A 26,688-nucleotide genomic window follows, 5' to 3' on the forward strand; every position below is an offset into this window, starting at 1 on the left:
AAGGTGCCGTAAAGCGCGACTGTCGTAAAAGGTGCCGTAAAGCGCGACAGTCGCAAAAGGCGCCGTAAAGCGCGACTGTCGTAAAACTGTCGTAAAAGGTGCCGTAAAGCGCGACTGTCGCAAAAGGTGCCGTAAAGCGCGACTGTCGCAAAACTGTCGTGAAAGGTGCCGTAAAGCGCGACTGTCGCAAAAGGTGCCGTAAAGCGCGGCTGTCGCAAAAGGTGCCGTAAAGCGCGACTGTCGTAAAAGGTGTCGTAAAGCGCGACTGTCGCAAAAGGTGCCGTAAAGCGCGACTGTCGCAAAAGGTGCCGTAAAGCGCGACTGTCGCAAAACTGTCGTAAAAGGTGCCGTAAAGCGCGACTGCCGTAAAAGGTGCGTTTTTTCGACAGCCGTGCTTTACGACACTACCTTTTACGGAACTTTTACAGTACTTTACAGCACTTTACGGATTTTATTTTGTTTTTTAATTATTTTTAATTAATTCTATTTTTTAAATTTAATTTTGATGTAATATTTTTAATTTTCCGATTTTTAAAGCTTTTTTTAATCTTTTTTTTAGTTTTAATTTTTCTATTTTAAAGCATTTATTTTATTTTTAAATTTTCCTTTTTATTTAATTTTTAGTTTTAATTTTTATATTTCTAAAGCATATTTTAAATTTTTTTATTTTTATTTTTTTCCTAATTTTTACTTTTGAGTTTTTGATTTTTAAAGCTTTTTTAAACTATTTTTTATTTAATTTTATTTTTGATTTATCTATTTTTAAAGCTTTTTATTTTATTTTAATTTTTTTAATTTAATTTTTTTGTTTTATTTTTTTAAAACATTTATTTTTTTAAATTTATTTTTTATTTTTTAGTTTTCATTTTTTATTTATAAACTATTTATTTTATATTTTAAATTTTATTTTTTATTTCATATTTATTTTTGCTTTATCTATTTTTAAAGCATTTATTTGATTTTTTTGTTTTGAAAGCATTTATTTTGTTTTTTACTTTTTATTTAATTTTTATTTTTGATTTTTCTATTTTTAAAGCTTTTAATTTTATTTTTAAATTTTATTTTTTATTTAATTTTTTGTTTTAGTTTTTTTATTTTTAAATCATTTATTTTATTTTTTTAATTTTATTTTTTATTTCATTTTTATTTTTTGCTTTTTCTATTTTTAAAGCTTTTTTACTTTTTAATTTTATTTTTATTTAATTTTTTGTTTAAGTTTTTTTTATTTTTAAATCATATATTTTTTTAATTTTATTTTTTATTTCTTTTTTTTTTTTGCTTTTTCTACTTTAAATGCTATTTTAAAAAAATTTATTATTTATTTAATTTTTAGTTTTTATTTTTTTATTTTTAAAGCTTTTTTTAATTTTTTATTTAATTTTTATTTTTGATCTTTATATTTTTAAAGCTTTTTTAAATTTTTTTATTTAATTTTTTTTTCATTTTTAGTTTTAATTTTTAATTTTTGAACTATTTATTTTATTTTTCAAATATTATATTTTATTTCATTTTTATTTTTTGCTTTTTCTATTTTTAAATCATTTATTTTATTTTTTTACTTTTATTTTTTTATTTAATTTTTAGTTTTGATTTTTTTATTTTTAAAGCATTTTTTAATTTTTTTTAATTTAATTTTTATTTTTGATCTTTCTATTTATAAAGCTTTTTAATTTTTTTTAATTTTCAGTTTTAATTTTTTTAAATTTTAAACATTTATTTTATTTTTTAATTTTATTTTTTATTTCATTTTTAGTTTTAATTTTTTATTTTTGAACTATTTATTTTATTTTTATTTTTTTTATTTCATTTTTATTTTTTGCTTTTTCCATTTTTAAAGCATTTTATTTTTTAATTTTCTTTTTTATTTAATTTTTAGTTTTGATTTTTTTATTTTTAAAGCATTTTTTATTATTTTTTATTTAATTTTTATTTTTGATCTTTCTATTTTTAAAGCTTTTTTTAATTTTTTTTTCAATTTTTTTAAATTTTTCTATTTTTAAAGCTTTTTTTTATTTTTTAATTTTATTTTTTATTTCATTTTAATATTTTGCTTTTTCTATTTTTAAAGCATTTATTTTATTTTTTTAATTTTCCTTTTTATTTAATTTTTAGTTTTGATTTTTTTATTTTTAAAACATTTTTTTATTTTTTATATTTTATTTAATTTTTATTTTTGATCTTTCTATTTTTAAACCTTTTTTTATTTTTTATTTAATTTTTAGTTTTAATTTTTTTATTTTTAAACATTTATTTTATTTAATTTTATTTTTTAATTTTATTTTTTATTTATTTTTAGTTTTGATTTATTTTTAAAGCATTTATTTTTTTAATTTTATTTTTTATTTAATTTTTTAGTTTTGATTTTTTATTTTTAAAGCATTTCTTTTATTTTTTTAATTTCATTTTTATTTCATTTTTAGTTTTAATTTTTCTATTTTTAAAACATTTCTTTTATTTTTTAAAATTTTTTTTTAATTTTTAGTTTTAATTTTTCTGTTTTTAAAGCTTTTTATTTTTTTAATTTTCTTTTTTTTATTTTCCCATTTTTAAAGCATTTATTTTATTTTTTTATTTTATTTTTTATTTAATTTTTAGTTTTAATTTTTCTATTTTTAAAGCTTTTAATTTTATTTTATTTGCTGCTGCCCAGACCAACTCAAGCTGGAGATTGTGGTGGTGTTTGAGGGTCTTGCAGTTACCCCGATTAATAGGTAGAGATGATGTTTGGAGGCCACAGTGTTACAGGTAGGGGTTAAACTGTTTTTTAGGGTCTTTCAGGTGATTTTTCAGGGATTTTTAGGGATATTTAAGGGTTTTTTTTGCAGGAGTTTTTTAGGAATTCTCTGGAAATGTTTAGGATACCTTTAGGGCTTTTTCAGGGCTTTAAAAATAATTTTTAGGGTGTTTTAATGACTGTCTTACCCGGGCGCCCCAGCCACCCAAGGCACCCCGTGCTGGCGCTGCGGCACTCCAGCCCAGCCTCCCGTCAGTGCCGCCCGTGGTCGCTTCCCCTCTCCTGCCGCCGCCGCTGCATGGCGGGCCGAGCCGCGCCTTCCCCACCGCACCCTCCCGCTTCAGAGCTGCTGGATGGCGCGGCTCCGCCGCCTCCTGCAACCACGGACGTCCCGGCGTTCCCTTCCACGGCCGCAACCGCGGCCCCGTTCCCGTAGCTCCGCCTCCTCCCGCAACCCCCGGCCCGCCCGCTGCCATGGTGACTGCCCACGCCGCCCTAGTGACGGAACCCACGCATGCGCAGTTGCTACAACCCCCGCACCAGCGATATCACTCTGCGCCGACTCATCGAACCACAGCGCTGCTTCCGGGATCAGCCGCACGCATGCGCCGTTCTATCTCCACGGCCCCGCCGCCACCCCCCACTGCGTTTGCCGCAGCTTTGGTACAGCCCGGTCCCGGTTCCGAGCCGCTGCGTGCCGCTGTCCGGCCACAGCCGGCATCCCTGTGCCCTGTCACGCCACTTCTGCCACCGCTGCGTCTATACACGGCACCACAGCAGGCGAAAACTGCAGCGCCTTGCACGTATCCTTCCGCGTCTCTCCTTCTGCCGGGCACCGAGAGATCCCTCTGCAGCGCGTAACCCTGAGCAACCGATACCTGGTGTGCCTCCGCGTTTTCGCCTTCCACACTCCTAGCACCCAGTGGGACTACTTTGTGTCACGATTCGTCTGCACAGCCACATCCATGCACACAAACCGTGCGACGAGGAGGAGGAGGAGGAGGTTGGAATATGACAGCTGCTTTAATAAATACAGGACAGACAGAGAATTATTTTGCCCCTGCAAATGCCAGCTCTTTGATCCCAACACAAAAGAATTTTGAAAAAGAACTGTTCCCAAATAGCTCCAGAGTCCCCTCAGTGTTTGGGACAGATTTCTCGACCCACAAATAGACAGTAAACCCTGACAATTTGCCAGCATTAATGCCAAAATTAGAAAACTCACAAAAATCTTTTGATAATTTTCACCTAACAGACTGGTGTGAAAAACGCCAATCACTTGCTTTTAAAATTTTTGAAAGTTTAATAGTAATAAAATGGTTATAAAAATAGTAATACAATTAGAGTAATAATAATTTGGACAATTTGAATTAGGACAATATGAGACAACAAAAACAAAGAGTTACGGACGTCCGGGTACCTTTTTCTGGGCAGCACGAGCCTGAAAAAGGACCCCCGTTAACAAAGGATTAACCCTTAAAAGCAATAGCCTGTTGCAGAGTCATACACTTCGTACATGGTGCATAAATTCCATTCAAACACAGGATTCTGTCTGCTCATCATCCACTTCTTCCTTCTAATCCTAACAGCGCCTTGGAGGCAGGAAGAAGTTTGTTTCTTCTGATAAGAGGGCAATATATATAAATTCTTTTTCTCTGAAAGATCCAGGTGTCCTGTGGCCGCTATCTTGCTGCAAGTCCTTTCTTTAAAAAAAGTATCTTACATAGCATCGTTTCTATTTTAACAGTTTTTATAACCTAAAACTATATTTAACACACTACTTAAGAGAATTAATACAGCATTCCTTTCTAACACAACACATATAATATTCATTTTAATATTTCAAAAAAGCCAATCATAAAATACCTGCATTTGCCACAATCCCCACTCTTATTCTTTGTAAATCCTTTGGCTTGAGCAATATTTCTTATCTACTTGCATCTTCTGGACTATGCGGGCAAAATAAAACAGGGGATTACACAAGGAAGAAATATAAAAATAGTTGCAACACATAAAATGAAAGATCTTAATTTCTTCTAATACATTACCCTACCAGCTAGGTTTTAACATTGTTTTCTAATTTTTGGACCGGTACCTCGGTTATTATATGCATATATATTTTTTTCTTCTTTGATTTCTTTTGCTTTTTCTAGAATGACTTTTCTGTGCTCATCAATTTTCAACAATTTGATATATTAAACTTTCCAAAAAACACCCCCTTCTTTGGCCAATAAATAGTGTAAAGCCAACCTATTCTGATAGCCTACAGTTTTTGTTTGGCTTAGCTGACTTTATATTAACTCCAATGCCTGGGAAGCTCCATTTGCTATCATTTCCATAACTGCTTGGAGTCTTGTAATACGACTCAATAGATAATTTGGGGTCAGTACAGAGTTAAGTTGCTGTGCTGGTTTTAGCTTTTCGTTTATTATTTGTTTTTTTACCAAATCTCAAACCGTCAAGATTAAATGTAAAACAAATCCCTCTCTCTCCTTTTGGACATTCAATTCCAAATCTATTACCACTTTTTCCTAAGTTTCTTGTAATCCAATAATTTACTCCATTTTGCCTACAGGTTCTTAATTTGGATGGGTTATAACAGTGGCTGTTGACATAGGTGTGTGTAATTAAAGAGGAACTTTGGTTTCTTTCCACGTGATGCTTTCTGTAGCATTTGTGACACAATCTTGCGGGTATCCCGAAAGGGAAAAGAGAACAAATGAGTGCCAGAAACAGGAATAACAGAGGTCCAGTATGCCTTATACTCCCACCTCCCAGGCCTGTGAGGTTGCAACCCACGGCAGGTGTATTTGATCTTCTCGGTGGCAAAAAACAGAGGCCAATCTGGTCGTGCCCTCTATTTCCTTGTCACTTTCTCTTAAATAATTTCCAGGCAAATTGGTTTGGACACCCTTTAACTGTGGTCTCTTACCGTTCTTCAGGTATCTCTCATTCACCAGGCACTAGTAATTCCCATCCACAAAACTAAGTTATTACTTTAACACTTTTTGCAATAAGAGCATAAATGTTGTGAACTACAATACTAATTATTCTCACAATTCAAGCATTTACTTATAACCCAGCTAGCATGTCCAGTCTTGGAATGAATCAAATAAAGTTTACTGATGGAAATGGTAATTCCCCTTCTCCCCTGTACAATTCTCAGGCTACGGTCAGAACACAAAAACAGTCTTGATCCTTCTATCTGGAGTATTCCTCCCCTAAGGAGATGTTTTATTCAGGCAAGACCAGAATAAAACCAGGCAGTGTTTGAAATCAGTGGTACAAGCGTTGTCTTAATTCTTAATTCTGTGTTGTTCTTTGTACATTTCTTGGATCATTTGCCTTTTTTGAAACTATTACCACTCAGTCCCCTTTGAGAAAACGCCAAGGGAAGAGCCCTTTTGCCAAGGGGCAGCATCTGAGCAGGCCAGGCAGCATGTGGGGTTCCAGGAGAGGGCTTTCAACTTTCCCCTTTTACTGTGCCAGTCCCTCCCCAGAGCCCCCAGACCCTCCACAGCACTCCCAGAAAGGAGAAGGGTTATTAGGAGAAAAAGGGTTTAGAAAAAAGGGAAAATGCTTCCTTTTCCTTTATTTTTTGTGTTCAAACTGGGAGGGACTCTGCTTCCCCTGCAATTTTAGTGGTCTCAGTTGAAAGAATCCCTGCCTTTTCTATGCTGTTAGGGGTGTTAATTGACAGGGAGTCCTCATTTTCGATTATTCCCCAGTTTAAATAGAAGGGGAAAATCTTGACAATGTTTCTTAGGGGTTTGAATTAAGGGTAGCCGCCCCCTTTTTATTGTCCTGAGGCCTAAATTGAGGGAGAAGCCCAGCTGTCCCTCCATCTTAAGAGTAGAACTGAGGGAAAAATCCCTCTTTTTTCATCCCTGGAGAGATTTAAAGAGAGAAGAAAACCCTTCTTTTCCCAATAATTAAGGAGAGTAAATTAAAGGGCAGAAGCTATTTATTTGCTATTGTATTAGTTTCAGTAGAGGTAACTGCCCCATTTCCTCTGTTTAAGGGGTTCACTGGAAGGAAGCTCTGCTTTTTTCAGCATTTTAAGGGTTTAAAAATACATTTCAGGGCCCTTCTTTCTGTGCCATAGGACCAAGTATCTCAGAGCAGGGTAAGCCTGGCATGCACTTAACCCTTACACTGCCTGGGAAGCTTTCATTTTTCTTATTTTTACTTATAATGTAGATAGGCCTAATTAGAGGTCCCAAGGAGACTTAGATGATTCACATCAGAAGCATTCTTTTCCACCCAGCTTAGTCACACATGAAGTACTACTTAATAGCCACTAAGGAATAATTATGTAAGTTCACAGCAAATTAGCCAGTTTATCTAGTTATGCTGCCTAAACAGAAAATTTTATTTCTTACCAGTTTCCTGCCCATTTACTCCAAGTTGTTGCTGCAAAAAAGAAAGTGCTGTTATTTTTCAGAAGAGTTTTTCTCTATAACAAGCCCTTTTCTCCCCTTGAACTTGAGTCAGAGGAGCCAAACAGCTGCAACTGCTCTGAGGGCTTTCATACCGGGTGGGATTCGCTCCCTCCCTTTTCCTGGGTGCCATGGGAACGAGAGGCGGGCACCATCAGGGGTATATTAACCCCAGCCTTTGCTCAGGGCCTTCATTCCCTCTCTGGGATGTGCTGGGATCAGAGCTCTCCTCTCATTTCACTCTCATTTCAGGTAAGAGGCTCTTTCAGCTTATCTCAGCTTGTTTTCAGCAGGTGTTTCTGGGCATCTAAAGCAACAGAGGCTTTGAAGATACTGTGAAGAAAACAGCATAGAATACAGGGAGTATTTAAGTTCACAGTTTTGGGTTTTGTGTTTAGGGGTGGTAAAGTGCATTTGTAATTTCCTGTTTTGTTCTTATTTTGTTTTGTATTTTTTTTAGGAGGAGCGCAGCTTCCAGAGGCTCCAGGTTGTGTCAACTACAACACTTTTTTCAGCAGTTTCATTGTGTCACAAGAGGGATCTGCCCAGTGTCCAAGATTATCTTTGAGATTGAGGCTTCAGGTGAGTTGAGGATTGTGACTAGGAGAGGGAGGCTGAGCGGGTATCCAGTTAGGAGTTATTGTTGGGGGGGTGGTTTTGAAGGCAGCAGGGTGAGAAAGGGTGTTTATTTGAGCCCCCCACCCAAGGCCTTTTAGAAGCCGAGCAGAGGCATTCACACGTCTTGCAGCACACAAGGTCATCCACTGCACTCACAGGAATGCCATTTAACTTTGCCTTTCTCTTACCCAGGTGCCACTCACAATAACGGCCACAGCCTTGGAATCAGGATGAAGCTGGAGCCTGAAGGAGCCAGGCACACTCAGGAGAGGGCAAGTAGCTGACTCGCTGGGATTTGGCCCACATAACTCTGTACTCATACTTTGGTTTTGGTTTGCTTTATTGTAGCTGACCGAGAGGCTAACAGGCGGTCATGGGGCCCTCCAAGGCAGACTCATTTCAGGTGCAATGTGGATCCACATCACCGATCATCCAAAAGATAAGTCAGGGCCACAGCCTGGAGATGGGACAATGGGAGAGCAGCGGGTTGGGAGTTCCTGGGACAGATTTAAAAATTAGCAGTGGGAAAAGCAATCTCCTCCAAGGGGCCTCTTAGGACAGCTAGAGGGAGAGGTTCTACTTTTGACGGCAGCTTTCAGGCGGGCATTGCAGAGCAGTTCCGGTCGACGTCGTGTTGTCCAGTGTACCGTGTTACCTAGTGTGTCTTTGGGGTCCCTTTTGCCTTTTCCCCTCGAGACCCTCACCACAAGCATAACGTGTCGTGTTTGTCGTCCCCCTGTTTGTCACGTTCCGTGTCACGGGTGTCCGCACATATTTGTGCCGGAGCTGCTCTGCCCTGCCGCATAGCCTGCTGCAAGAGGACAAGTCCCAGGGACTTGCAGTTTGTGGGGTGTTGCCAGACTCTAGATGATATTCCTAGATAGACAGAAGATGTTTGGAGCTGTGAAGTTATGCTACAGCCCTTTGACTTTTGTCCTCGCTTTCTTTCAGATGCAGAAGGATAAAATCCAGGGCAAAATCCATCCACCCATCCCGAGTGAGGAGGTTCCCCCGAGCAGGTCAGTCACCGTTTGTCTCTGCAGGGAGAGTGTAAAGTGTGACTCTGTTACAGCACTGTTCTTTTTCTTTTTAGGAAGTAAAGCTGGATATCGGCAGTCAAGATGAGGTGGGCAAGGTGAGCATTGAGTAGGGTACAGAAGCAGTTGTTATTGCTCCAGTCTCACTTTCCAGTGCAACTCTAAGCATCCGTTCCTGTTTCTGCGTTTTAGGTAATCCACTCGGAGTACGCCGAGTGGATTACCTATTACCGAGTCACCGACCGGCCGACACGCCGGGCGCGCCGCTCTCCCGAGCCCTGCGGAAGAATCACGGGACTCGGCGATGGAGCTGAGCGTTCTTAGGAGCACGGTGAGTAGCAGACTTGTGGGGTTTTGGCCGAGGGGCTGCCAAGATCGGGCGCTGATGTTTGGTTTTCTTTAATACAGCTGTCTGAGAGACACCAGCCCGGTGCCAGCAGGACCTTCCCGGCTGGCGAGGTGGCCTTTCTTCGCACCCGAGACCGGCATCCCCAGCTGTGCGAGAGATAAGTAGAGGGCCATGTCCCACAGAGGGGATGAAAGCAGGGGGCTGGTTTGGGAATTAGTGGGAGGGGTTTTTGAGTCCCCTTTGGAGATGGGGGGTGTCCATGAAGCGGCCCCTTAGGCCCCATAAAAGCAAAGCCTGACTTTGGATCACAGTGCTGAGGTGCGCAGGGCAGAGCAGTCCCGGTGTGTATCGTGTCACTTGTCTTTTGTGTATTATGTGTGTTTGGATATGTCATGTCCTTTACCTTAGGCCTTGGAGGGGCCTGTCAGAAACCCTGGCATCATTGTTAGCATCTGTGATCTCTGCATTCCTCGTCCTGGCACCCAGGCCATGGAACTTTGGACTTGGGATCTCAGACAGGCATCACACTCTCTTGTCTCTTTAGAAGCATCCGGTCGGATGTCTCTTCAGGTCTTGTTCTGAGCTGTATGGACAGCTCTGCCCCGCCAGGATCCATTATGGCGGACTCGGACTTGTGAGAAGGTGAGGGCAGGTAGAGGCTTCTGGCCATAGGATTCTTGGGCATCCATCTTTGCAGTTTTTGGAATAAATCATTCGGTTAGCATCTTCTTCCTCCAGGTTTCTCTGAGCCTCATCAGCTCGCCATCCATCTTACCTCAGTCATCTAATTTTCTGTCCTTGTGCTCCTTGCAGTCATGGTTCTTGTCTCGAGATTTCTGTCCGTGTTGTGTCCCCGTTGTCTGTCACGTCCTTTCTGTCCTGTGTCACGGGTGTGTGCACACATTTGTGCCGGAGCTGCTCTGCCCTGCCGCATAGCCTGGTGTAATAGGACAAGCCCTGGGGAGTTGAAATTTGTAATGTGGGGTGCAGTTGGACTCTAGATGCCATTCCTAGATTGACCTAAGGTGTTTGCAGGTTTTGAGTTATCCTGCAGGTGTTTGACATATGTTCTAACTCTCTTTCAGGTGCAGATGCATTGCATCCATGGCAGAGCCCCCCATCCTGGGTGAGGGCGTTCCCACAAGCAGGTCAGTCACCATTTGTCTGTGCAGGGGGAGTGTCAAGGGTGACCCTGTTACAGCTCTGTTTTTTGTCTTTCTTTTTAGGAAGTAAATCTGGATCCCAGCAGTCAAGTTCAGGAGAGCAAGGTGATCAGTAGCATTTTTTGTTGCTGAGCTCTCAATTCCTGGGGCAAGTCTAAGCTTCCATTCTCTTTTTTGTGCTTTAGGCAATCCACTTGGAGTCTGCCAAGCCCCTTTCACCAGCCGGCCGATGCACCGGGTTCCCTGCACGTGCGAGCCCTGTGGACGCATTACAGGATCTGGTGATGAAACCCTGAACTCTTCTATTTAAAGGCGTCACCAGGGTAGCCTTGGGCACCTGCCAAGGAGTTGCGGTGAGTAGGGGAAGCAGGGAGGAGGAGCGAGGGTCCCCTCAGGTTTCAGCAATTCCACATCACCTCGTCTCCTTTAGCCCAGGCTTACCCCGTGACAATGGCATCAGCCTTGGAGCGCGGCCGAAGGGTGCGGCCCCAGGAGCCGGGCATTCTTAGCAGAATGGTGAGTGGCAGAATTGTTGGGTTTTGGCCAGTGTGCTGCAGAGATCATGCATTGATATTTGGATTTCTTTCACGTAGCTGACTAAGAAACAACAGGGAGTTGTTGAACAACAGTGCCAGCAGGAACTTCCCAGATGTTGAGGCTTCCTTCTTTTGTACCTGACATGGACCTGGATCCCCTGATGTCCCAGAGATAAGTAGAGGGCTACAACCCACTGAGGGGATGAAAGCAGGGCACAGGGTAGGTACCCACCGGGAGGGGTTTTTGAGTCTCCTTTGGACATGGGGGTGTCCATGAAGCGGCCCCTTAGGCCCCATAAAAGCAAAGCCTGACTTTTGATCACAGTGCTGAGGTGAGCAGGGCAGAGCAGTCCCGGTGTGTATCGTGTCACTTGTCTTTTGTGTATTATGTGTGTTTGGATATGTCATGTCCTTTACCTTAGGTCTTGGAGGGGCCTGTCAGAAACCCTGGCATCATTGTTAGCATCTGTGATCTCTGCATTCCTCGTCCTGGCACCCAGGCCATAGAACTTTCGCCTCAGGAGCTCAGACAGGCATCAGTCTCTCTTGTCTCTTTAGAAGCATCCGGTCAGATGTCTTTTCAGGTCTTGTTCTGAGCTGTATGGGCAGCTCTGCCCCGCCAGGATCCATTATGGCATACTAGGACTTGTGAGAAGGTGAGGGCAGGTAGAGGCTTCTGGCCATAGGATTCTCGGGCATCCATCTTTGCAGCTCTTGGACTAAATCATTCAGTTTAGCATCTTCTTCCTCCAGGTTTCTCTGAGCCTCGTCAGCTCGCCATCCATCTTATCTCAGTCATCTAACTTTCTGTCCTTGTGCTCCTTGCAGTCATCCTTCTTGCCCAGAGATTTCTGTCCGTGTTGTGTCTCTGTTGTCTGTCACGTCCTGTCTGTCCTGTGTCACGGGTGTCTGCACACATTTGTGCCGGAGCTGCTCTGCCCTGCCGCATAGCCTGGTGTAATAGGAGAAGTCCCGGGAAGTTGAAATTTGTAATGTGGGGTGTAGTTGGACTCTAGATGCTATTCCTAGATTGACCTAAGGTGTTTGCAGGTTTTGAGTTATCCTGCAGGTGTTTGACATACGTTCTGACTTTCTTTCAGGTGCAGATGCATTGCACCCGTGGCAGAGCCCCCCATCCTGGGTGATGAGGTTCCCACAAGCAGGTCAGTCACCATTTGTCTGTGCAGGGGGAGTGTCAAGTGTGGCCCTGTTACAGCTTTTTTATTTTGTCTTTATTTTTAGGAAGTAAATCTGGATCCCAGCAGTCAAGTTCAGGAGAGCAAGGTGATCAGTAGCATTTCTTGTTGCTGAGCTCTCAATTCCTGGGGCACGTCTCAGTCTCCATTCTCGTTTTTGTGCCTTAGGCCATCCGCTCGGAGCACGCCAAGCTCCCATCCCCAGCGGCCGATGCACCGGGTTTGCCGCTCTCGCCAGCGCTGAGTTCCGGGTCAGGAACCGCCGAGGAGCGGCGGTGAGTCGGGGAAGTAGGGAGGAGGAGCGAGGGTCCCCTCAGGTTTCAGCCATGCCAAATCACCTCATCTCCTCTTAGCCCAGGCACCCCCTGTGACGACGGCCTCGGTGTCCGAGCGTGCCCGAAGCGTGCGGCCCGAGCAGCTGAGCGTTCTTAGGAGAAGGGTGAGTAGCAGACTTGTGGGGTTTTGGTCGCGGGGCTGCCAAGATCGGGCACTGATGTTTGGTTTTCTTTAATACAGCTGTCTGAGAGACACCAGCCCGGTGCCAGCAGGAACTTCCCGGCTGACGAGGTGGCCTTTCTTCGCACCCGAGACCGGCATCCCCAGCTGCGTGAGAGATAAGTAGAGGGCCACGACCCACAGAGGGGATGAAAGCGGGGGGCTGGTTTGGGAATTACTGGGAGGGGTTTTTGAGTCCCCTTTGGAGATGGGGGGGGTGTCCATGAAGCGGCCCCTTAGGCCCCATAAAAGCAAAGCCTGACTTTGGATCACAGTGCTGAGGTGCGCAGGGCAGAGCAGTCCCGGTGTGTATCGTGTCACTTGTCTTTTGTGTATTATGTGTTGTTTGGATATGTCATGTCCTTTACCTTAGGTCTTGGAGGGGCCTGTCAGAAACCCTGGCATCATTGTTAGCATCTGTGATCTCTGCATTCCTCGGCCTGGCACCCAGGCCATGGAACTTTGGACTCAGGAGCTCAGACAGGCATCAGACTCTCTTGTCTCTTTAGAAGCATCCGGTCGGATGTCTTTTCAGGTCTTGATCTGAGCTGTATGGACAGCTCTGCCCCGCCAGGATCCATTATGGCGGACTAGGACTTGAAAGAATGTGAGGGCAGGTAGAGGCTTCTGGCCGTAGGATTCTCGGGCATCCATCTTTGCAGTTTTTGGAATAAATCATTCAGTTAGCATCTTCTTCCTCCAGGTTTCTCTGAGCCTCATCAGCTCGCCATCCATCTTACCTCAGTCATCTAATTTTCTGTCCTTGTGCTCCTTGCAGTCATGGTTCTTGTCTCGAGATTTCTGTCCGTGTTGTGTCCCCGTTGTCTGTCACGTCCTTTCTGTCCTGTGTCACGGGTGTGTGCACACATTTGTGCCGGAGCTGCTCTGCCCTGCCGCATAGCCTGGTGTAATAGGACAAGCCCTGGGGAGTTGAAATTTGTAATGTGGGGTGCAGTTGGACTCTAGATGCCATTCCTAGATTGACCTAAGGTGTTTGCAGGTTTTGAGTTATCCTGCAGGTGTTTGACATATGTTCTAACTCTCTTTCAGGTGCAGATGCATTGCATCCATGGCAGAGCCCCCCATCCTGGGTGAGGGCGTTCCCACAAGCAGGTCAGTCACCATTTGTCTGTGCAGGGGGAGTGTCAAGGGTGACCCTGTTACAGCTCTGTTTTTTGTCTTTCTTTTTAGGAAGTAAATCTGGATCCCAGCAGTCAAGTTCAGGAGAGCAAGGTGATCAGTAGCATTTTTTGTTGCTGAGCTCTCAATTCCTGGGGCAAGTCTAAGCTTCCATTCTCTTCTTTGTGCTTTAGGCAATCCACTCGGAGCCTGCCAAGCCCCTTTCACCAGCCGGCCGATGCACCGGGTTCCCTGCACGTGCGAGCCCTGTGGACGCATTACAGGATCTGGTGATGAAACCCTGAACTCTTCTATTTAAAGGCGTCACCAGGGTAGCCTTGGGCACCTGCCAAGGAGTTGCGGTGAGTAGGGGAAGCAGGGAGGAGGAGCGAGGGTCCCCTCAGGTTTCAGCAATGCCAAATCACCTCGTCTCCTTTAGCCCAGGCTTACCCCGTGACAATGGCATCAGCCTCGGAGCGCGGCCGAAGGGTGCGGCCCCAGGAGCCGGGCATTCTTAGCAGAACGGTGAGTGGCAGAATTGTTGGGTTTTGGCCAGTGTGCTGCAGAGATCATGCATTGATATTTGGATTTCTTTCACGTAGCTGACTAAGAAACAACAGGGAGTTGTTGAACAACAGTGCCAGCAGGAACTTCCCAGATGTTGAGGCTTCCTTCTTTTGCACCTGACATGGACCTGGATCCCCAGATGTCCCAGAGATAAGTAGAGGGCTACAACCCACAGGGGGGATGAAAGCAGGGCGCAGGGTAGGGACCCACCGGGAGGGGTTTTTGAGTCTCCTTTGGACATGGGGGTGTCCATGAAGCGGCCCCTTAGGCCCCATAAAAGCAAAGCCTGACTTTTGATCACAGTGCTGAGGTGCGCAGGGCAGAGCAGTCCTGGTGTGTATCGTGTCACTTGTCTTTTGTGTATTATGTGTGTTTGGATATGTCATGTCCTTTACCTTAGGTCTTGGAGGGGCCTGTCAGAAACCCTGGCATCATTGTTAGCATCTGTGATCTCTGCATTCCTCGGCCTGGCACCCAGGCCATAGAACTTTCGCCTCAGGAGCTCAGACAGGCATCAGTCTCTCTTGTCTCTTTAGAAGCATCCGGTCAGATGTCTTTTCAGGTCTTGTTCTGAGCTGTATGGGCAGCTCTGCCCCGCCAGGATCCATTATGGCGGACTAGGACTTGTGAGAAGGTGAGGGCAGGTAGAGGCTTCTGGCCGTAGGATTCTCGGGCATCCATCTTTGCAGCTCTTGGACTAAATCATTCAGTTTAGCATCTTCTTCCTCCAGGTTTCTCTGAGCCTCGTCAGCTCGCCATCCATCTTATCTCAGTCATCTAATTTTCTGTCCTTGTGCTCCTTGCAGTCATCCTTCTTGCCCAGAGATTTCTGTCCGTGTTGTGTCTCTGTTGTCTGTCACGTCCTGTCTGTCCCGTGTCACGGGTGTGTGCACACATTTGTGCCGGAGCTGCTCTGCCCTGCCGCATAGCCTGGTGTAATAGGAGAAGTCCCGGGAAGTTGAAATTTGTAATGTGGGGTGTAGTTGGACTCTAGATGCTATTCCTAGATTGACCTAAGGTGTTTGCAGGTTTTGAGTTATCCTGCAGGTGTTTGACATATGTTCTGACTTTCTTTCAGGTGCAGATGCATTGCACCCGTGGCAGAGCCCCCCATCCTGGGTGACGGGGTTCCCACAAGCAGGTCAGTCACCATTTGTTTCTGCAGGGGGAGTGTCAAGTGTGGCCCTGTTACAGCTTTTTTATTTTGTCTTTATTTTTAGGAAGTAAATCTGGATCCCAGCAGTCAAGTTCAGGAGAGCAAGGTGATCAGTAGCATTTCTTGTTGCTGAGCTCTCAATTCCTGGGGCACGTCTCAGTCTCCATTCTCATTTTTGTGCCTTAGGCCATCCGCTCGGAGCACGCCAAGCTCCCATCCCCAGCGGCCGATGCACCGGGTTTGCCGCTCTCGCCAGCGCTGAGTTCCGGGTCAGGAACCGCCGAGGAGCGGCGGTGAGTCGGGGAAGTAGGGAGGAGGAGCGAGGGTCCCCTCAGGTTTCAGCCATGCCAAATCACCTCATCTCCTCTTAGCCCAGGCACCCCCTGTGACGACGGCCTCGGTCTCCGAGCGTGCCCGACGCGTGCGACCTGAGCAGCCGAGCATTCTTAGGAGAACGGTGAGTAGCAGACTTGTGGGGTTTTGGCCGAGGGGCTGCCAAGATCGGGCACTGATGTTTGGTTTTCTTTAATACAGCTGTCTGAGAGACACCAGCCCGGTGCCAGCAGGAACTTCCCGGCTGATGAGGTGGCCTTTCTTCGCACCCGAGACCGGCATCCCCAGCTGCGCGAGAGATAAGTAGAGGGCCACGACCCACAGAGGGGGTGAAAGCAGGGTGCTGGTTTGGGTATTACTGGGAGGGGTTTTGGAGTCCCCTTTGCAGATGGGGCTGTCCCTGAAGCGGCCCCTTAGGCCCCATAAAAGCAAAGCCTGACTTTGGATCACAGTGCTGAGGTGCGCAGGGCAGAGCAGTCCCGGTGTGTATCGTGTCACTTGTCTTTTGTGTATTATGTGTTGTTTGGATATATCATGTCCTTTACCTTAGGTCTTGGAGGGGCCTGTCAGAAACCCTCGCATCATTGTTAGCATCTGCGATCTCTGCATTCCTCGGCCTGGCACCCAGGCCATGGAACTTTGGACTCAGGAGCTCAGACAGGCATCAGACTCTCTTGTCTCTTTAGAAGCATCCGGTCGGATGTCTTTTCAGGTCTTGATCTGAGCTGTATGGACAGCTCTGCCCCGCCAGGATCCATTATGGCGGACTAGGACTTGAAAGAATGTGAGGGCAGGTAGAGGCTTCTGGCCGTAGGATTCTCGGGCATCCATCTTTGCAGTTCTTGGAATAAATCATTCGGTTAGCATCTTCTTCCTCCAGGTTTCTCTGAGCCTCATCAGCTCACCATCGGTCTCCCCTCGGTCATCTCCTTTTGCATTCTCTCAGTCCTCGCAGCCATTTTCCTTGCCAGGAGATTTCTGTCCGTGTTGTGTCCCCGTTGTCTGTCACGTCCTGTCTGTCCTGTGTCACGGGTGTCTGCACACACATTTGTGCCAGAGCTGCTCTGCCCTGCCGCATAGCCTGGTGCAATAGGAGAAGTCCCGGGGACTTGAAGTTTGTAATGTGGGGTGTAGTTGGACACAAGATATCTGGAGCTATTAAGTTACCCTGCAACAGTTTGACTTTTGTCCTGACTTTCTTTCAGATGCAGAAGGATAAAATCCAGGGCAGAGCCCCCCATCCCGGGTGTGGGGATTGCCCCGAGCATGTGAGTCCATGTTTGTTTCTGCAGAGGAAGCATAAACGGTGGCCGTTACAGCATTGTTCGTTGTCTCTCTTTTTAGGAGGTCAAGGCCGAGAGCAGCAGTCAAGGCCGAGTGGGCAAGGTGAGCATTGAATAGCGTACAGAAGCAGTTGTTATGGCTGAGGTCTCAGTTTTGGTGCAGCTCTAAGCATCTCCTCTTGTTTTTTTATTTTAGGTGGTCCACTTGCCATCTCTCCTGGCCGAGCACGCCTATGCCAGGTGTGTGCAGCTTAAGGTATCGGTGTGGCATCCTTGTCAGATTAGGGAGGTTGTGTTTTCACAGTATCTCAGCATGCTTTTCCGCTTTGTTTCTTTGCAGGTGCTGTCGCTGCCCTAGGCACGCCAAGGAACAGAGGAGGGCAGGCGAGTCGGCGTTTAGGCAGGCTGACTCCTAGGTGAGCGTTACACAGCAGCATGCTAAGCGTGTCCCTTTTCTCTTTGCAGGTATCTTCTGGGCACCCTCCGGAGCCAAATCAAGATTTGAGGTGAGCCGGGGCAGTGGTGCGGAGGAGTCCCGGGAATTACTGTTTTTGAGGGCAATAGTCAGGTTTTCTGTTTTGTCTTAGGTACCCTGAGGAGGCTCGTAGCCCAAGCTTGGAAACGGCAGCACCGAAGCACACACGGAGAGCATCTCAACGTCCACGTCTGACTGAGGATGGATTTTGTCCTCTCATCTTCCGAAAGCTAAGTGTCGGGGCCAGTGGTTGGGAGAAGGGGAATAGCCTTTAGTATCACAGGAGGCAATCAGATGCCAGCTTAGGGGACAGGTCTGTAGCGGGGTGGGCTCTCTGGAAGTAAAGGGAGAGGGTTTCCCCTCAGCCTCGCCAGAGCCTTTGCCGGGCAGGACAGTTCCGACCCATCTCCACATTCTCGGGAACTTTGCGTCGTCCGCCTCCCTCGACTCGACGTCGTCGCGGATCTTTCCCCCGAGGAGCTCGCCTTCACGTCCGGAGCTACGGCCACGGTCACCCGGCAGTCGGCTTCCTTCTCTAGGCTCGCCGCCCCTCTCGAGCATCCTCTTAACTGCTTCGGCACTAACTTCTTTTGACGAGTTACATTTCATCATCACGTGCTCTCGTCATAGGGCTTCCTTTCCTTTGGCATCATCAGCCTCTGGCTCACCTTGCACTAGGAATCTCGGGTCCCTACGGGGACAGTGCCAGGCAGTTGTCACTCGTCTCTGTGTTATGTCGTCCGTGTCCGTGTTATGTCATCCGTGTCCGTGTTATGTCGTCCGTGTCCATCGTCTTACGTGTCACAGGCCTTTGTTACGTCTCAACGCTTTATCGGCACTATTCCGTGCCACGTAGGCCATATTCTACTCACGTTCCTTTCCGGATATCCCTTATTCCGGCATCTTTACATTTTTACTCTTTGAGACAGGAATGTCTCAAAGGGACAAGATGTTCTCATCCATCTTCCTTTTCACTACTGGCTTTGGTAGTGCCTTTTTTTCCACGCCATTCTCTTGGACTTCCCGAGGGAGCGTCTTACACCCTCCTCACATGACTGCAGGAGTTCTATAGGTTCCATCTTCTCAAAGGGTACAGGGCTCAAGAATTAATCTTCCAGAGAGCTATCTCAAGTCCTGGCTTATACTGTGTGTACTTACATTGTTTGTACCTATGCTGCTTTATACTGTATGTACTTATACTGTATGTACTTACATTGCGTTTACCTATGTTGGCTTACACTGTATGTACTTACATTGTGTGTACCTATGCTGGCTTATATTGTATGGACTTACACTCCATGCACACTTGCACTGTATGCGTCTGCTTTTATTGTGTGTACTCATGTTGTACCACTTATGGTCGGAGCTGCCCTGCCCTGGCATGTAGTCACAGTTAGGTAGCAGAGTTATAAAAACTTTACTGTTCATCTGTCTTTAGTGGGGTTTAGGGTAGAAAATTTATCGGTCAGAGCGGGGACAAGTCCTAGCTGTCAGCCACTCGTCGACCGCTTCCTGTCGTCTCACAGGTCCCTGAGGCTACTGATTTCCCCAGAATCTACCATTTGACGTTGAGGAGCGGCAGCCAGAAGAAGCGTGGAAGCACGTTCTTCAGCATCTCGAGTAAGAGCCACAGGGAACGTTTAAATGGGAGGAGTGTGTGAGCGTGTGTGAGAGCACGTGTCTGTCTGTCAGCGTCTGCTCATCTCTGCGTGTGTGAGCGCATGCTGTGACTGGATTTAACCTTGTGTGTGTGACTTGCTTTTCAGGTTTTTCAACTCATTTGTAAATTTAGAGTAAAAAATCCCCAGCCGGGTTTAGCCCCCCCACCCCCCCCCCGGCTGTTTTTTTTTTCTTTTTTTTTTTCCCCCCGGCTGGGTTTTTTTTCCCAGGTCCCGGTCGGTCTGCGAGGCGACGTTCATCACCAAAGTTTGGGCACAGACCCTCCAGGGACCGGGTATTTCTTCAGGCAGGAGGAATTTTTGGAGGCTCCAGGGAACCACGTTCCCGAGGACCAATGATTGCTGGGGTGTAATTTAGCAGTTGTGATCAGAGGGATGGTGAGTTTGTGTGTCATTTGAAGGGGGTGTTAATGGTAGATGAGTGCTGTATTTTGTGTGCTTTTGTTGTTTTGGGTGTCCTGTAACAATAAATCCACAAGTCATGAAAATAGAAAAAGGTTATAATCTTGTGTTAATGTGTGTGTTGTGTTGTATTGCTCTGTATTGCAGTGTGAGCACAGGGTGAACTCTCTCCTCCTTGCTGTGACACCTGGGCTGGCAGGGATGACACAGTGACCTCTGCCAGCTGATGCTGCCTGTGCCATCACCTGGCACTGACGTGTTTGATGAAAATCCTTTTGCTGGGTTTTTTCTCCTGAGAAGCCTCAGAACAGAAATGGAACCAATAACAATCTGCTGGCTGTGGAGTGTGGGCTGGAGATGGTTTAGCAACAGGGGCATCTTGGATTGGTCTCCTGTGCATTGTTTCTACTTGATGACCAATCATGGTGCAGCGGTGTCGGGGCTGTGAGCAGTCCCAGGTTTTTATTATTCATTCCTTTCCAGCTTTCTGATGTCTCCTTGCTCTTTTAGTGTAGTTCTAATATCTCATTTTCTTTTAATATAATAGAGATCATAAAATAATATTTCAGCCTTCTGAAAGGAGGAGTCAAGATTCTCATCTCCTCCCTTGTCCCGAAGGACCCTCAAACACCACCACAATCAGCGGCCGAGCGGGTTTGTGCGAGCCTCTCAGTAACCCTCGGCCGGTCCCAAGTTGGCAGACACCGGGGGGCAGCCCCGACACGGCCAACAGCGGGGAGACACTGTCTGTGCCCCGAGGGTGCTGAGGGCACCTGGGCTGGGGGCAGACACTCTCTGTGTGTGCCCCGAGGGTACTGAGGGCACCTGGGCTGGGAGGAGACACTCTCTGTGCCCTGAGGGCACCTGGGCTGGCCGGGAGACACTCTCTGTGCCCCGAGGGTACTGAGGGCACCTGGCCTGGTTGCCTTTGCAGCACAAGAGACACCAGAGACAGCGGTAGAAGATAAAGGGCTGACTCTTAGCAGGGGTTAATCCAAGGTTTTATTAGGACCCCCAAAGGAGCTCCTGCACCTCAGGGGGCCTCGTGCCGAGAGCCCAGGGGAGATGTGCCAAGGTTACATTTTAAGGGAGGTGGAAACCGACAGTAGATAACACCCTACCAACCATTAAGTGACCCTAAGGGATGGATGCTGGGGGATAGACATATAGGACAGCGTATGGGTCAAGGCTTGGGGGGCTGACCCCTGGCCTCTGGCTAATCACTGGACAACTTGGATTGAAACTTCTGCATGGGGGGGGATGGGAGGCTGAGTGATTGACAGAGAGCCAGGGTGGGGGTTTGAGGATGATCTCATCCGGGAGAGGGATAACACAGGTAAAGGGAGGGGGGTACAGTTTGGGATAAACCATTTGGGAAAAATTACTTCAAAGTATTACAAAGTATAAAAATGCACTACAGCAGGTTTGGGCAGCACCAAATAAAATGTAATAAAATGCTTTAAAAATAGAAAAATAAAAAAAAAATAAATAAAATAACAAAATTAATTAAAAATAAATAATAAAAAAAAACAAACTGTAAAGTGCTGTACAAGTTCCATAAAATGTAGTGCCGTAATGCAAGACCCTCAAACACCACCACAATCACCAGCTTAAATTGGTCTGGGCAGCGCCAAATAAAATAAAATAAAAAGCTTTAAAAATGGAAAAATAAAAAAAAAAATTAAATAAAAAACAAAATTAAAAAAATAAATGCTTTAAAAATAGAAAAATTAGAAATAAAAAATAAAAAGAAAATTAAAAAAAAATGCTATAAAAGAGAAAAATTAAATAAAAAATAAAATTTAAAAAATGCTTTAAAAATAGAAAAATTAAAAAAAATTAAATAAATAAAATAAATGCTTTAAAAATAGAAAAATTAAAAATAAAAATTTAATACAAAACAAAATTTAAAAAATATAATAAATGCTTTAAAAATAGAAAAATTAAATATAAAAATTAAATTAAAAATTAATAAAATTAAAAGGTTTAAAAATAGAAAAATTAAAAATAGAAATAAAAAATTAAATTAAAAAATAAAAAAAAGGTTTCAAAATATAAAAAAAAAAAAAATAAAAAATAAAATTAAACAATAAAAAAGCTTTGAAAATAGAAAAATTAAAAATAAAAATTAAATAAAAAATAACATTAAAAAAATAAATGCTTTAAAAATAAAAAAATTAAGAATAAAAATAAATAAAAAATAAAATTTAAAAATTCAAAAACTTTGAAAATAAAAAATTTAAAAAATAAAAATTAAATAAAAAACAAAATTAAAAAATAAATGCTTTAAAAATAGAAAAAATAAATATAAAAATTAGAAACAAAATTAAAAAATAAATGCTTTAATAATACAAAAATTAAAACTAGAAAAAAAAAAAAAAACGAAATTTAAAAAATAAATGCTTTAAAAATGAAAACTTAAAAATAAACATTCAATAAAAAACAAAATTAAAAAATATAATAAATGCTTTAAAAATAATAAAATTAAATATAAAAATGAAATAAAAAATTAATAAAATAAAAAGCTTTTAAAATAGAAAAATTAAAAATAAAAACGAATTTAAAAAATTTTAAAAAGTCTTTAAAAATAGAAAAATTAAAAATCAAATAAAAAATTTACAAATCAAATAAATGCTTTTAAAATAGAAAAATAAACAATCAATAAAAAACAAAATTATAAAATATAATAAATGCTTTAAAAATAAATAAATGAAATAAAAAAATTAAATAAAAATTAAAAAATAAAAAGCTTTAAAAATAGAAAAATTAAAAATAAAAATAATAATAATTTAACCAATTTTTTAAAAAGAGAAAAATTTTAAAAATTAAAAATAAAATTTTAAAAATAAAAACCTTTAATAATAGAAAAATTAAAAATAAATATAAACTTAAAAAAAAAGCTTTAAAAATAAAAAAATTAATAAAAAAATTTAAAAAATAAAAAGGTTTAAAAATAAAAATAAATAAAAAATAAAATTAAAAAAATACAAAGCCTTAAAAATAGAAAAATAAAAATTAAATAAAAAACAAAATTAAAAAATAAATGCTTTAAAAAAAGAAAAATTAAATTTAAAAATTAAATTTAAAAATATTTTAAAAATAAAATAAAAAGCTTTAAAAATAGAAAAATTTAAAAAAACCCAAAATTAATAAAATAAAATTAATTAAAAATACATGAAAAATAAAATAAAACTCTAAAGTGCTGTAAAGTGCCGTAAAATTTCCATAAAACGTCGCAAAACTGCCGTAAAGCACGACTGTCGTAAAAGGAGCCGTAAAGCGCGACTGTCGTAAAACTGTCGTAAAAGGTGCCGTAAAGCGCGACTGTCGTAAAAGGTGCCGTAAAGCGCGACTGTCGCAAAAGCTGCCGTAAAGCGCGACTGTCGTAAAAGGTGCCGTAAAGTGCGACTGTCGCAAAGGTGCCGTAAAGCGCGACTGTCGTAAAACTGTCGTAAAAGCTGCCGTAAAGCGCGACTGTCGCAAAACTGTCGTAAAAGGTGCCGTAAAGCGCGACTGTCGCAAAAACTGTCGTAAAAGGTGCCGTAAAGCGCGACTGTCGCAAAACTGTCGTAAAAGGTGCCGTAAAGCGCGACTGCCGTAAAAGGTTCGTTTTTTCGACAGTCGCGCTTTACGACACTACCTTTTATGGAACTTTTACGGTACTTTACAGCACTTTACGGATTTTATTTTGTTTTTTAATTATTTTTAATTAATTCTATTTTTTAAATTTAATTTTGATGTAATATTTTTTAATTTTCCGATTTTTAAAGCTTTTTTTAATCTTTTTTTTAGTTTTAATTTTTCTATTTTAAAGCATTTATTTTATTTTTAAATTTTCCTTTTTATTTAATTTTTAGTTTTAATTTTTATATTTCTAAAGCATATTTTAAATTTTTTTATTTTTATTTTTTTCCTAATTTTTACTTTTGAGTTTTTGATTTTTAAAGCTTTTTAAAATTATTTTTTATTTAATTTTATTTTTGATTTATCTATTTTTAAAGCTTTTTATTTTATTTTAATTATTTTTAATTTAATTTTTTTGTTTTATTTTTTTAAAGCATTTATTTTTTTAAATTTATTTTTTATTTTTTAGTTTTCATTTTTTATTTATAAACTATTTATTTTAAATGTTAAATTTTATTTTTTATTTCATAAATTTTTTTGCTTTATCTATTTTTAAAGCATTTATTTGATTTTTTTGTTTTTAAAGCATTTATTTTATTTTTTACTTTTTATTTAATTTTTATTTTTGATTTTTCTATTTTTAAAGCTTTTTATTGTATTTTTTAATTTTATTTTTTATTTAATTTTTTGTTTTAATTTTTTTATTTTTAAATCATTTATTTTATTTTTTAATTTTATTTTTTATTTCTTTTTTATTTTTTGCTTTTTCTATATTTAAAGCTTTTTATTGTATTTTTTAATTTTATTTTTTATTTAATTTTTTGTTTTAATTTTTTTATTTTTAAATCATTTATTTTATTTTTTTAATTTTATTTTTTATTTCATTTTTATTTTTTGCTTTTTCTACTTTTAATGCTTTTTAAAAAAAATTTATTATTTATTTAATTTTTAGTTTTTATTCTTTTTATTTTTAAAGCATTTTTTTATTTTTTATTTAATTTTTATTTTTGATCTTTCTATTTTTAAAGCTTTTTAAAATTTTTTTATTTAATTTTTTTTTCATTTTTAGTTTTAATTTTTAATTTTTGAACTATTTATTTTATTTTTCAAATATTATATTTTATTTCATTTTTATTTTTTGCTTTTTCTATTTTTAAAGCATTTATTTTATTTTTTTACTTTTATTTTTTTATTTAATTTTTAGTTTTGATTTTTTTATTTTTAAAGCATTTTTTAATGTTTTTTTAATTTAATTTTTATTTTTGATCTTTCTATTTTTAAAGCTTTTTAATTTTTTTTAATTTTCAGTTTTAATTTTTTTAAATTTTAAACATTTATTTTATTTTTTAATTTTATTTTTTATTTCATTTTTAGTTTTAATTTTTTATTTTTGAACTATTTATTTTATTTTTATTTTTTTTATTTCATTTTTATTTTTTGCTTTTTCCATTTTTAAAGCATTTATTTTATTTTTTAATTTTCTTTTTTATTTAATTTTTAGTTTTGATTTTTTTATTTTTAAAGCATTTTTTTATTTTTTTATTTAATTTTTATTTTTGATCTTTCTATTTTTAAACCTTTTTTATTTTTTATTTAATTTTTAGTTTTAATTTTTTTATTTTTAAATATTTATTTTATTTAATTTTATTTTTTAATTTTATTTTTTATTTATTTTTAGTTTTGATTTATTTTTAAAGCATTTATTTTTTAAATTTTATTTTTTATTTAATTTTTTAGTTTTGATTTTTTTATTTTTAAAGCATTTCTTTTATTTTTTAAATTTCATTTTTATTTCATTTTTAGTTTTAATTTTTCTATTTTTAAAGCATTTCTTTTATTTTTAAATTTTTTTTTCAATTTTTAGTTTTAATTTTTCTGTTTTTAAAGCTTTTTATTTTTTTAATTTTCTTTTTTTTATTTTCCCATTTGGAAAGCATTTATTTTATTTTTTTTATTTTATTTTTTATTTCATTTTTATTTTTAATTTCTCTATTTATAAAGCTTTTTATTTTATTTTATTTGCTGCTGCCCAGACCAACTCAAGCTGGTGATTGTGGTGGTGTTTGAGGGTCTTGCAGTTACCGCGATTAATAGGTAGAGATGATGTTTGGAGGCCACAGTGTTACAGGTAGGGGTTAAACTGTTTTTTAGGGTCTTTCAGGTGATTTTTCAGGGATTTTTAGGGATATTTTAGGGGTTTTTTTGCAGGAGTTTTTTAGGAATTCTCTGGAAATGTTTAGGATACCTTTAGGGCTTTTTCAGGGCTTTAAAAATAATTTTTAGGGTGTTTTAATGACTGTCTTACCGGGGCGCCCCAGCCGCCCAAGGCACCCCGTGCTGGCGCCGCGGCGCTCCAGCCCAGCCTCCCGTCAGCGCCGCCCGTGGTCGCTTCCCCTCTCCTGCCGCTGCCGCTGCATGGCGGGCCGAGCCGTGCCTTCCCCACCGAACCCTCCCGCTTCAGAGCTGCTGGATGGCGTGGCTCCGCCGCCTCCTGCAACCACGGACGTCCCGGCGTTCCCTTCCACGGCCGCAGCCGCAGCCCCGTTCCTGTTCCTGCAGCTCCGCCGCCTCCCGCACGCCCCGGCCTGCCCGGCGCCATGATGACTGCCCGCGCCGCCGTAGTGATGGAACCCACGCATGCGCAGTTGCTACAACCCCCGCACCAGCGATATCACCCCGCGCCGAATCATCGAACCACAGCGCTGCTTCTGGGATCAGCCGCACGCATGCGCAGTTCTATCTCCACGGCCCTGCCGCCACCCCCCACTGCGTTTGCCGCAGCTTTGATACAGCCCGGTCCCGGTTCCGAGTCGCTGCGTGCCGCTGTCCGGCCACAGCCAGCATCCCTGTGCCCTGTCACGCCACTTCTGCCACCGCTGCGTCTATACACGGCACCACAGCAGGCGAAAACTGCAGCGCCTTGCACGTATCCTTCCGCGTCTCTCCCTCTGCCGGGCACCGAGAGATCCCTCTGCAGCGCGTAACCCTGAGCAACCGATACCTGGTGTGCCTCCGCGTTTTCGCCTTCCACACTCCTAGCACCCAGTGGGACTACTTTGTGTCACGATTCGTCTGCACAGCCACATCCATGCACACAAACCGTGCGACGAGGAGGAGGAGGAGGAGGTTGGAATATGACAGCTGCTTTAATAAATACAGGACAGACAGAGAATTATTTTGCCCCTGCAAATGCCAGCTCTTTGATCCCAACACAAAAGAATTTTGAAAAAGAACTGTTCCCAAATAGCTCCAGAGTCCCCTCAGTGTTCGGGACAGATTTCTCGACCCACAAATAGACAGTAAACCCTGACAATTTGCCAGCATTAATGCCAAAATTAGAAAACTCACAAAAATCTTTTGATAATTTTCACCTAACAGACTGGTGTGAAAAACGCCAATCACTTGCTTTTAAAATTTTTGAAAGTTTAATAGTAATAAAATGGTTATAAAAATAGTAATACAATTAGAGTAATAATAATTTGG

The 26,688-nt window shown here is 41.2% G+C and overlaps 2 long non-coding RNA genes across 2 annotated transcripts; both read left to right on the forward strand.

Annotated features, from left to right (window-relative positions):
* The first annotated feature begins 13,917 nt into the window (after positions 1-13,917).
* Positions 13,918-14,367, forward strand: LOC118693501 (uncharacterized). The gene is made up of 3 exons (XR_004981263.2): positions 13,918-14,048; positions 14,131-14,211; positions 14,289-14,367. It is a non-coding gene; the product is annotated as an uncharacterized LOC118693501 (long non-coding RNA).
* Positions 14,368-17,486: 3,119 nt separating this feature from the next.
* Positions 17,487-20,160, forward strand: LOC129046897 (uncharacterized). Its single transcript, XR_008508745.1, has 3 exons — positions 17,487-17,531; positions 17,613-19,120; positions 19,729-20,160. It is a non-coding gene; the product is annotated as an uncharacterized LOC129046897 (long non-coding RNA).
* The last annotated feature ends 6,528 nt before the right edge of the window (positions 20,161-26,688 follow it).

The sequence above is a fragment of the Molothrus ater genome, chromosome 20 (assembly GCF_012460135.2).
Source record: "Molothrus ater isolate BHLD 08-10-18 breed brown headed cowbird chromosome 20, BPBGC_Mater_1.1, whole genome shotgun sequence".
Classification (NCBI taxonomy): Eukaryota; Metazoa; Chordata; class Aves; order Passeriformes; family Icteridae; genus Molothrus; species Molothrus ater.